General features: G+C 42.1%; 1 long non-coding RNA gene across 1 annotated transcript in view; it reads right to left on the reverse strand.

The window, feature by feature from the left end:
• Positions 1-12,956, reverse strand: part of LOC145510171 (uncharacterized) — a 95,216-nt gene that overhangs the window by 3,018 nt on the left and 79,242 nt on the right. The window contains exon 2 of the long non-coding RNA XR_014056851.1: positions 2,043-2,237. This is a non-coding gene — a long non-coding RNA (uncharacterized LOC145510171). The remainder of the gene's footprint in view (positions 1-2,042; positions 2,238-12,956) is intronic.

Below are 12,956 nucleotides of genomic sequence, written 5' to 3' on the forward strand. Positions count from 1 at the left end.
CCATTCTTGCCACTGTGGGCATGCAAGTTAGTTGCCAAGGGAAAAAACACTGGTAATAGCAATCAACATCGCCAAAAATGAACCTTTAATTTCATTTGTAGTCACTTAGGTAGTCCTGGGGAAGAAAATCATGAAACCGAACTAGACAAGGATGTAAGGTGCCCAGTGCAATCCCACACAAACCATCTGTGATCAGCTAAGAGTCTGGTATTTTTTCTTAGTCTCCCCAGAGTCCTGCTGGGATGTTCAGAGAACACTTATTTCAGAGGCACATTAAACATGGCTCATTTGGCAAACTCATGGCCATGGATGGAAAGGTATATCTTCCTCAAGCAATAATATTTTAGTTGTTATCAAAAGGAAATGACCTGGTTCAAAAACATCAGAGTACACACAGAGCTGAGAGTGAGAAAGGAGGGGTACCACACATGATGCTGTTCCTATGGAAATCATTAGAATACCCTAAAACCCTTTTCTCTAAGACTTTTCTGCAATAGAGGAAAGAAAATGGGAAACCCTAATTCTTCAAATATAGTTCAAAGTGTGCACTGCACCATACATAGGTACAGTGGATTTTCTCCTTGGAAGAAGCATGGTGCGATAAAAAAAGTAGGGGCTCCAGAGTCAGACTAGCATTTGTGTTTTAACTAAATACTATTAAGTTGTATGACCTAGGAAATTTATATAAAGTCTCTGAGTCTGTTTTGTCATTTGCACAACTCAAATGATAATACCTACCTATGAGGCAACACAGGTAAACTATCTAATACAGAGTCAGAGGTATGTTGGATCCTCTGTAAATCACAACAATTAATTCCATCCATTCATTTTCCAAGCCATTATGCATGAAACTTTGGGCTACACTTTCAAGAAAGATCCTTTAGGAGTCTGAAACTGCAGGCAAACTAAGTTTCCAAAGAACCACATCTTTCAAATTGAATTGGATGAGTCATCGGGCGTTTAACGGGGTGCTGGTCTTAAAGAGAATAGAAGATTTAATTTGGTTTAGTTCCTTTGGCATTTGCAGGTAAAAACCACCACAAATTAATTAGCATGTCTTCATTTGCTTGAGGATGATTAATAATACTCAGAGAAAACAGGTTTTACATAATTCATCAGTCTGACACAGCCCAACACCTCTGGAGTTCTGAGAGCATCCAATCCCAGCTGGTCTATGACACTTTGAAACTAGCTATAAACCAGGGCTATTCTTACAGGCTCTATATTAGCTGTTGTTCTGAAGGAAGAGAAATCTAACCACAAGCTTCAAGGCTGCTTTCTTTCCCGTTTGGAGGAAAGGGGTTAAACAAATTTTCTCTACATGGAACAGTTTTGACTTGATCAGCAATAATTCAGTCAGTTCACCAAACAGGTTGAGCACCTATTATGTTCAGGCACCATTATTGGTGCCTCCTTATTTTCCTTCCCAGCATTAATCTGTGTGAGCCCCCAAAGAGTGGGACTCTTTTGATATAAATGGAGTCTGTGTGAGTTAAGTCTTTTTCACACTGTCAAAAATGACCTGGCCCAAGCACACAGTTTTTTTATGGGTGCACAGAATCCAAAAGATGTGAGCTAAGGCATTGTGAGCATCGGTCATCAACATACAACAAAAAAGAAAAAGTAAGTTTGATCAGTGTTTCTAAATCCAAATTGGAATGCCTGCTGGCAAAAGTTTCTTCATTATCTACCGATGGCCTTAGAAGTAAGTAACAGGAATCTCAAGAGAGTATTAAAAATAATAACTGTCTTAAAATATTTAGATGAGGTTCTGGGTGAGGAGAGAGATGTGAATTTTAGAGCATAAAACAGCATGTATTTTTCTGGGTATGTGTAGACTCTGCATTGAACCAAATGATTTAATATAATTAGAGAGGTCAGATGGCTATCTACCGATTTCAAGAAAGACCTCCTGCTCTCTATGTGTAAGGTGGGACAAAATTACCTGTATAACCCCTAAGATCCATTCCAGAGCTAAGATTCTGGGAATCTGACTGGAGTTCGAAATAAAGAAGCAATTCCATATCTTCACTAAGACATACCTTAAAAATATCTGTCCCCTCTCAACTCCAGTCATTCATCTGGCATTATTGAGCCCTGCATTTGTGCCACTTGTAATTCAGAATTCTTCACAGGATCCCAGGTCAGACAGAATGGTTTCTTAGCCAAGATCATACACTGCTTCCTCAGGTGAGACTCTCTTGACTGCAGCATTAGAAGGCAAATCAAGCTTCAATCTAAGAGAGAATTCAACAGAAGTGTATCGAAGTGCTTCATGGTTTTCAAGTGCAGAGGTTCTTAGGGAAGGGGCAGAAATTGAGACCTGGACCATCAGGAATCTAACGAGTGCCTCTTGTCTGTCTTTAATCTTGGACTTTTCAAGAATCAGCCTCATTTTTCTTTGTTTTTATAAAATGGGCTCCTCTAATTCCAAGTTCATTGGCAAGAAATGTCATGCCCCCCAAATTGACATTTCCGAGTTAGTATCCATACAGCGTATCTGGCTGGCCTGGACTGAATTAGGTAACTATCTGATCACAGTGATTTGGCCAAGGAGGTGGGTGGGGTTAGATACTACAAACATAGTTGCTGAGATCTCATGTCTCTGGCAGAGAAATCACAGAAGAAATAAAGTAGATCTCAAGAAAGAAAACACTGGGAGCTGAGAAAAATCCTAAAGGAAGGCCACTACAAGTATATTCCACCAAGACAATAAATAGTTCCAGGTCTTACTGACTTTTTTATTCAATCAAGTGTTGCTGTTGCTCCTATTTGTATCTTCCATCTAAAAGGGCTATATCAGATCTTACAGATGCATCAACTTCTTTATTTTTTAAAGTGACATCTGAAGCATGTTGCCTTTCTTGATTTAAGACTTCAAGTCACAAATAATCAATAATTGCCCCAAGGAAATTGTAGGGCTATTTTAAAAACCAGAATCCTATAATCCTCTGGTGCCTTATAGCTCTAGGAAAAACAAGTCATCCTCTTAAAAGAGCCATCTATAGTTGTTTCTTCTCCTACAAGGGGAACTTGGTTTAATGACACATTCATGGGGTGGGAGTAGTTGCCTCCAGAGAGAATAGAAGCAGTTATTATTTATTTCCAAAGCCATCCAGAAAAAAATGTTCCATATATAGTTTTCTGCTGTCTGGCTTTCAGAAAACATGACTCTATCTACACTATTAGCTCAATGTCTTTCTGGTGGCTAAAGGCTGGCGATGGGGGGAGATAATTTAGCTAGTCAGACTAACAGTTGAAAACTCACACCTAATCAGAAATAATAGTAATAATTAAAAATAAAACAAAATACCATTTTTTCTATCAAACAACTTGCTTTCAAATAGGTAAAAATATAAACAGATATTCCACTAAAGAACATATATATATATACACACAGGGCAAATAAAAATGGGGAAAGATGCTCAACATTATTAGTCATTACAAATGCAAATTAAAACCATGATGAAATACCACTCAACGCCTAATATAATGATTAAGTTTTTTAAAGGTAGATAATATTAAGTACTGTCAAGGAGTGGAGAATAGGAAATCTCATTCTTTTGGTGGAAATACAAAATGTACACCCACTTTGGAAAAACATGTGGCAGTTTCTTATAAAGTGAAACATGCACTTACTACACAATTCAGTCATCCCACAGCTTAAAACTGACCCAAGTAAAATAAATTTTATCTTCACTTGAAAACCTGTACACAGGAAGCTTTATGCATAATGCCAAAAGCTGGAAACAATCTAAATACCCCCCTTCAAGGAAGTGGATAAACAAACTTTGATACATTCAGGTAGAACAGAATATTTAGCAATAAAAATGAACAAATTACTGACACAACAGGGATGAATTTCAAAGGCAATATTAAGTGAAACAATGTTCCAATGTTAAGTGAAAAACAACCAGACTAAAAAGGCTACATAATATATATGACACTTTTGTGGTATTCCAGAAGAGCAAAAGCATAGATAAATCAAATCAGTAGTTGTCAGGGGCTGAGGAATTAACTACAAAGTGGCACATTGAAATCTGGGGGGTGGGAAGTGATGGGACTATTGTATATTTGGGCTGAGTGTTAGTTACATGACTGTATGCATTTGTCAAAGCTCACAGAACTGTACCTTAAAAAAGGTGGATTTTACTGTATACAAATTATATCTTAATTTTAAAAGTTGAACACTTTTATCAACAGATACAGTGTATTATGTATTAATTCCTATTTAACTGTACTTGTACATATATTAGAGATTCTCATTGAAACTATTTTTAAACTTCAAAGCAAGTCCAAGCCACCTTCAGTGTCTTTGGCTGCTTCCATGCATTTGTGAAATCAAAATTGAAAGCTTTTTCTTTGGCTCAACTGTGTTCACCTCCAGAGCACTCTTTCTGAAACGAGAATGCTTTTATGTTGATGGATTTACCACAGAAATGGAGAGAGGCCAAGCGCGTCCCATGGGCGCTGCCAAGGCTGATGGCTCTCTCAGTGATGTCAAACTCCTCACTTACATGGGAGAGAAGCCTTGCCTCTTATCTTCTCTGCCAGGTAACTTTTCCCCAATCTGTACTTTAATTCAAATATCCCTCAAGTCTAAATAGCTGGAGAGGACGCAGGATGGTTACAACCCACATTGTTCCGCTCTGGTCCCAGAGGGAACTGTTCCTCAGCTCCTGAAGAAGGGAAGGGCCAGCCCATCAGTCATCTCTGGGTGACATATATGGGCTCTATTAATATCACAAGATGCTTCCCCTCAGCATTCACCTCGTAAGAGTCCATTTCAATCCCAATAAATATTCACAACTGACACCTTCCATATGCCACCTCGTCTAAAACGGAACTAATGAGCGCTTAGGAGATGATGTTTTAAAATTATGCACTGCATAGAAGCCTATACACATCTCAGCTTTATTGCAGAAACCAGAGGTTAGCATTAAGAGGACTGCCATGTGCTTCTCTAATTTATAATAACATTAATTACTCTTGTGTTTTTCAATCTGCCTCTACGGTTAAAAGCATTGCAAAGTTACAGTGCAGGGATTTGGCAAAGGAGGACTGGGGTTGATGCCATGCTCTCCAGAGTTAATGGTTTTATTTCCATCAAGGAAAGGGGAGCTCGGAAACTGGACAATGCACCTTGTGAGTTCTGGTTTGAACTGGTTCTGGGTATGCGGGCATGGGATGGAAGAAACAAAGGCAGAAGCACATGCTGAAAATTTCACTGAAGAGGAGAGTGTAACAGTGAACTGTCCCTCTGCAAGTCAGACAAGTCAGTCTTGCACTTTCCATCTCGGTCCCTCTGGCTGTGCTAAACTAGCCACAACCCTTGTCAAATATAAGTGCCAGCCTGCCGTCAGCCACAGCGTGTCAGCCCTGACATCAGAGTCCTCCTGTCCCCTGACCTACAGGGATGCTGCGAGCCATAATTAACATCCATTAAGTGGCTAGTCATCCTTACTCAATTGCATTCTGTCAAGTTGTAAGCAGACAGTGGCCCACCCTGTGACTCAGGGTGCCTCATCAGACTATTTCCCCTCTGAGAAAAGGAGGTGACCTCAGCTCCTGTCGTCCACAGTGCAAAGGCCACAGACACTGAAGGGCATCCTGCAACCATAAACAGCGTCCTCAAGATGGAGCTGAGCCCTGCTTAGAGCTGCTGGGGCTGGGAAGGCCAGGAGGAAATGGCTGCTGCTAGGTAGAAGGCTTCAGGGTTCAGAACTGTTAAACCAATGGAGACAGCTCTGATAGATGGAAATAGTGACAGAACACTCTTAATGCAAGTCTAGCCTAGCCAGAGCATGAATGATGATCTATAATGACTTTCTCCCTCTTTCTAAACAGCCAATCCTACACTGAAGCTCTGAATTCATGAGGCTGTAACTGGGACTACTGGATATTGAAAGAACTGGAATAGTCTGAGAGGAGAGACTAACACGTGTTAACTTCTATGAATGCCAAGTTCTTTAATTATATCCATAGCATAGCACCTGACACGTGATAGGTGGAGCCACCGCCCAGGCTCTGGAAAAGCAGCCTCCTCCATGGCCACAGATCCCCGCTGTGTTCCCCAGCCTGGCTTTTCCCTGACCTTTGGCAACCGAGGAGCTCTCATTAATAAAGCACATGCTCTGATCTGGCTTCTGTATCAGTTTTAGGACTCATCTAAACCATAGGGTCAAAGAAAGGTTAGGGGTTAGATGAAGGGACCTCCTCTAGGATTCAGGTCAACTGACACTGCAGATGAAGCCTCAAATGTCAGCTTTAATAGCTGGACATCAGCCAAAAATATTTACTCCATCTCTCTAAGAATAAAATTATGAATATTTTAGACCTCATTTTGCTCTCTGCATTCTCTTTTTCTTGGTGGAAGGAGATTCTAGGTTCCTTCCCAGTTTTGGTTTCTTTAGTATAGACTGAATGACTCCCATCAAATATCTTGTGTTCGTTGCATGGCCATTCAGATTTAGAAATGAATTACTAAAAGCTGACTGGAAATACAGTGTATGCACATGAGACTTGTCAACTTACAATTTTTACCAGAGGATGAACATCTCATAAACTGGCTCCTATATTTGGTGGGATCCCAAACTCTTTCAAACTCAGAGGAGCCTCGTTCAACCCCCTGCCTTTAACTATTAATATATCTGGGAAAGCTCTGTAGGAAACCATGAGGGTGAGGGCGTTCTATGATTTTGTGTGTGTTTTCATTAAATTCCTCCATCTTCAGCTCTGAGTTTCATTACTACCGCCCTCGTACTCAGAAAAGTGACAGCCTAGTTGTCTAAGGGGAAAAGTGACAGCCAAAGTGTATAGGAGGAAAAGAGACCTGGGGTTAGACTACCCTATACTCAGGCTTTCCATGAATGTTCCTAATTACAGATTTCTACTTTACCCACCAAACAGATCCTACGAGATTTTCTGAAGTTCCACAGGATCGACTATCTCCCTCCCCATCTGACACTAAGTTGCCACCAACTCCACTTTGTTGAATCGGTCAGCGGTCTCCACACTCCAGCTTCCTAAAATACACGGAAAGTTTCCTTCACTGTGCCCTTTGTTCCTCTCTCTGTACTTTTGAGTTTGCACAAATCTTATTACTCTGCAGTGTTACTGCAGGGCTTGGCAAGGAAAGTAGTCACATGCAGTCAGTCCTCCAGGCATCTTTCTCATGGGTACCACTTCCAGTGTGGAGGGAACTAGACAGGACAATGAAGGGAAGAGGGAGATCCAGGATGTGGCTCCTCTCTGTGTATCACTGATTACCCACATCCAGAGCTCTCAGAGCAGCAGAAGGCATCCCAGTGAGATAGGATGAGAACATCCACTTTCCTGTAGCGGTGGAGGCACCATTACTCACATCCCTCTTGTGCATGCCTGCACCAGCCAGGTGACTCCAACCCCAGACCCTCTCAAGTCATCACCACAGATTCTGCCATAGGAAGTGGGTCTCCTCGTGCTCTAGGTACCCAACATTTCACAATTCTGGGGTGGGTATTCAGACAGTGACACTTCACTGTGGCCTTATTTCTTATCTGTCTCTCACCTTTAATTCTGAGCCCACTCAGTAGCCTCCAGGAAGGGAAGCAAAGATCCTTCCAGGGAACCAACATTGGCCCCAAATTTGAAAGATGCCAGAGACCAGGTTGATGTAGCTCTTTGATGGGAAAGTAATGTGGTGAACATACTGGCAGGAATGAAGGGCAGGCAACCAATGGCGAGTTCAGCTTATGGGAAGAGGGAACACACCTTCGTGACAGCCTGGCAGCAGGAAGCTCTGTGGTGTAGCTCTTTCCAATTAATTATAACAGCACAGGGCCTAGATAAGGATGTTATAAAAGGGAGAAATACCTGACATAGAGGAGCTATTTTAAAGTATAAGTCTTAGAAACTCTTAAAAGAATCTGTTCTCTCCCTCTTTCTCCCTCGCCTTTCTACCTCTTCAATTCTCTTTTCTCTTTCTTCGTCTTCCTCTTTCATCCTCCCTTGCCAACAGCCTTTTCCTTTCTTTCTCACTTCCTCTTTTAAAACTTGACAAGATTATTTGGTGCCTGATAAAGATCTTCCACACCAAGCTCAAGCCCTCAGAGAATATTTTCAACACAGCCATTTCTAGGCCCTGGAAATTAGAATCTACAAAAGAAGTGCTGACAAAAGCCATAAGTAGGGCAGCCTGCACAGCCCCGGCCTCATTTAATCAGCTTTCTGAGAGCTGGGCCCAGAAAACAGGATAAACTCTGTCACAAAGCTTTTCACTCATCTTTAACCCATCTACTTCTCATCAACCTATTCATAATGAGCAGGAAAGGAACCTGTCACAAAGCCCCAGACCTGGGGGCAGCATTTTATTTCACAAAAGAAAGAGCTTTCCACATTAATGCCTTTTGCTTTCTGTCACAGGTTTCTTGGAAAAGAAGTTCTTCTTTCTTCAGGGAGGGAAATAAGCCAAATGACTTGCAAGAGCTAAGATTTAGTGAGTCCTTACTTTGTGCAGGGCTCAGCATTTTACATGCATTATCTCATTTAATCCTCATGGCAACTGTAGGGGAGTGAGCCGATTATGACTCTCTTTTGCATTTAAAGGACAGAAAGATGTAGAGGTCTACTCACTGAGCTTGTGCACACAGCAGAGTATGTGGTAGAGTCGGATGAATCCAAGCATTCTGATTCCCAGGCACACATTGATCATTAACCTGCACTTGTTTACTAAGCACAGAATGCCAACAGCCCCCATACCAAGTCTCCACCAGGCCCTACCTTGTTTAATGTGGTCAGACCAGATCAAGCATATTTAGACATCAGAACATCTGGAAAAATCCAGCCTGTTATCCCTATACATAGCTCATCAGCATCCTGCCCCTCACAAACCCTGGTACATAACTGCAAGGTCAAGCTATGCTTTGTCTTAGCTCCTTCTACCTCACCCAGGGCTTAACTGTGACAACTATTCCTGCTTGAGGAAGAGCAGAACTTAGGATATACACTGGAAGTCAGAGAGATGACACTGGAAACCAACCCAATAGATGAAGTTGCCCAAAAGCAAAGGCAGGAAGAGCAACCTTGCGGAGATAATTTAGGAAAAAGGAATAAAATTGAGACTATTGAAAAAAAAGACTAGGAGGTAGCAGTAGTTCAGGAGAGAAATTAAATCAGCTTTTGAAAGGAGAGTGTTTGTGGGAGAGAGAATAAGGGCATCAGTTGTTCATGCAGTTGGCCCCCAATTAAACCGCCCTCTTATAGCCCTTAAGTGAATGAATGTGTGTATCTGGGTTTGTGTATCTGTGTGTTCAAACCCCTCACTCATCTACTTCCTATTTCTCACCTTCCTTTACACTCTTGTAATGTACCAGTTGAATATGCTGATCAAAGAAAACTGGCCATACTCTTTCATGTTTCTCAACACCACTTCTCTTTGTTTTACTTCCTCTTCCCAAGAGCCACAGCCCAGAAAATTCCAGGCATAAGATGTGACATAGCAACAGCATCATACAAATGACACCTCACCCCTCCCACCCACCATCCCAGCTCCTGACAACCAGCTCTCCTTCCGACTACCACTCTCTAACTCCACCTGACATACTTGTGTTTTAGAGTTGCAAGGCCCAGGTTGGGTTTTGTTCGTTTCTTGTTTTCAAAGAAGGACAAAAACAGAGCTCTAACAGAGTTGCGGGGGAGCCCCAAAGAAGGTGATTAATATCATTGCTGCTAATTTTCCACAAGCACTTGTCGGCACAGCAGTAAGCCGACTCAGACAGTGCCGAAAGTAATCTTGAAATTCTCCAGCATCTCACTCCAGCAATAAAACACAGATTTATGTGGTGCAGCTCATAATAGACGATGGAATAAAATCATTCTAGATGACTAAATCGCAATGTTTCTGGTCGAGGAGCTTAATAACTGAACTCTTTATCCCTCCGGGGACTGTTCAGCTATTTATTTTCATTTCTCTGACATTTTGTCAGAGTCACATAATCAGATGTGTTGCCCTCCTTCATGGTCTGGGCCTCAGAGATCAGCGTGTTTCACAACGGGGTCAGGAGGCGCTTCTCCATCCTGCTCTGTCACTCCTCACTCAGCCCTAAAGCAAGGAGCCCCATAAACCACAGCCAGGACTGTCTTGCACCCAAACCTGCCATCTTTTCCAGGCTTCCCATGCCTCACTTCTTACTCTTCCAAGTTTCTCTGCCCCACGTGGTCCCCTATTTAGGTTCCTGGTCTTCCATGAGCTCATCTGGAACCCTGTGTAGGCTACTTCTAGAAGAGAACATCTCAGAAATCTAAATTACTTTTAAAACTATGTTTCAAATAGGTTTCATCAATGATTGTCACCTAGAGTAACTTGGGATTTACCTGGATGGTTTTGGGGGCATTTTGGTCCTCTGCTACAAGGTAGACTAGTTTCTTTTTCTCTCCTTTTGCTCTATACTTGCATCTTTTCCTTCCCATGTCTTTTTTCCTCTCCCTTCTTTCTCTCCTTCTTGCCCCTGACAATTACCTGGACCTTTCTGACATCCTTTAACAGGCATTGCTTACTTGCCTGATAATGCTCAAGGATAAAAGACCCTCATCATTCTGTACACACAGAGTCAGTTAAAAGTTGTGTGAAGTCACTGAAGAACAGTTGAGGAACAGTTTAAAGCAGTTTACATCTACAGCACAAGCACATATGGAAATGAAACGACGACAAACACAGCTGCAGCCAAGGGACACATTTGAGAGTGCAATATGGACATATCTGAAGGAAAATGGTGAAAACTTTTGGAAGCATTTCTCTGCATGAAGATTACCCTTCTTGTTCTCAAAGCAAAAAATAGATTGTAAAACCCCACTAAAATAACAGCGAGAAATAAAGCAGTTCTTATTAAACATCAGGCATCAGCTGAGGGCTATTTGCCTCAGTTTCAGCACTGGCTAGGAATGCAGTTATAAATATGATATGGACAAAATACACCTGGAGACTCCCAGGTGCTGAAGACGCTTCCACAAAGCTTAAACATAATGCAAGTACATCCAGACAGACAAACATTTCTCCAGAGGTCCTTTATCAGTCCTTGCACCCAAATGAGACTTCCAATCTACCATGGATTCATGTCAGAGGTAGACTGGTATGAGATCAGGAATAATCATGAATGGACTGAGGAAGACAATTTAGAACAAAACAAGGAAAGTGTTATCCCCTTAGTAACACTGGTTAACCATTTCCTCAAGTGGAGAAATTTTGTGTTAAACAAAATCACAGCTATTCAATGTGTGAGACTTCCCTGGTGGCTCAGGTGGTAAAGCGTCTGTCTATAATGCAGGAGACCCGGATTCGATCCCTGGGTGGGGAAGATCTCCTGGAAAAGGAAATGGCAACCCACCCCAGTATTCTTGCCTGGAAAATCCCATGGACAGAGGAGCCTGGTAGGCTACAGTCCATGGGGTCGCAAAGAGTCAGACACGACTAAGCGACTTCACTTTCATTCAATGTGTAGATATACACACATTAAATATGTATACTATATATATATATATATAGCTTAAATATATACTATATATAAAACACTATAGGCTTACATAACCTTTCCAGATGTTGCTAAGAAGTATCTGAATTTGTTGAGCCAAACTGACACTTTCTGTCAAATTTCTGGTACACAAAGAAGGTAATACCCTCTGCGGTATAATAGAGAATATATTTGATCTTTGGTCTTTGTCCCTAGTAACTGGCACAGAGCTCCTAAAATGCTTGAGATTTCCTGAGTGAAAGAGTGTTTTTTGTTATTCATAAAGGACTCCCTTGACTATACCTGAGCTTATGCTAATGAGATGGTTCATGGGAAGGAGCCTAGATAACGTCAAGATGGGGGGCAGGGGCCATCACTAGAGGAAACCACCGCCGGATGACATGGTTGGACCTTGCAATCCTACTCTACCAAGGAAGTCCTCAGGAGGGACAGGGGCTGGAGACAGAGTTCAGTCATGGGGCCAACAACGTAATCAACCATACCTACTCTCTTAGCCTGTTCAAGCTGCCATAACAACACACCAGACACTGCGTGGCTTAAACAACAGAAATTTCTTTCTTAGGGTTCTGAAGGCTAGAAACCCAAGATCAAGGTGCTAGCTGATTCCATTACTGAGGGCCCTCTTTCTGGCTTGTAAATGACCACCTTCTATGTCTTCACACAGCCTTTCCTTGGTGGATGCACATACAGAGAAACTTCTCTGTCCTCTTCTTACAAAGCCACGCATCCCATTATGTTCCCCCTACTCCCATGATCCAATCTAACCCTAATTATCTCCCATCTCCAAATACCATCACATTAGGACTTAGGGCTTTCACATTTGAATTTGGAGGGACACAAACATTCAGTCCATAACACCTACATAATGAAGCTTCACATAAAGGCTCTGAAACAAGAAAGTTCAGGAAGCTTTCAGGATGGTGGATACAATAATGTAATGGCAGAATGGTGCACCCAGAGAGCGCCTGGAGTGCTCTGCCCTGGACTACGCAGACCCTGCTGCCCTATTTCTCTTCACCTGGCTGTTCACTTGAATCCTTGAAAATAAAACAGTATTCATACACACAATGCCTTCCTGAGTTCTGTGAGTCATTCTAGTGAATTCCTGAACCCAAGAGGGTGGTGATGGGAAACCCTAATAGTTTGTAGTTCTCCAAGCAGAAGTACAGAAAGTCCTCTGAACTTGCAGCTGGCATCCAAGGTGAGAGCAGTCTGGTGAGACTGAGACCTTACCTGAGATCTAATGCTAACTCCAGGTAGGTAGTGTCAGAATTGAACTACAGCACACCCAGTTAGTCAGACTGATGGCTCAGACAGTAAAGAATCCGCCTGCAATGCAGGTTCAATCCCTGGGTCGTGAAGATCCCTTGGAGAAGAGAACGGCAACCCACTCCAGTATTCCTGCCTGGAGAATTCCATGGACAGAGGACCTGACAGGCTACAGTCCAT

Source organism: Giraffa tippelskirchi, chromosome 1 (assembly GCF_054371585.1).
Source record: "Giraffa tippelskirchi isolate mGirTip1 chromosome 1, T2T-mGirTip1v1.2.pri, whole genome shotgun sequence".
NCBI lineage: Eukaryota > Metazoa > Chordata > Mammalia > Artiodactyla > Giraffidae > Giraffa > Giraffa tippelskirchi.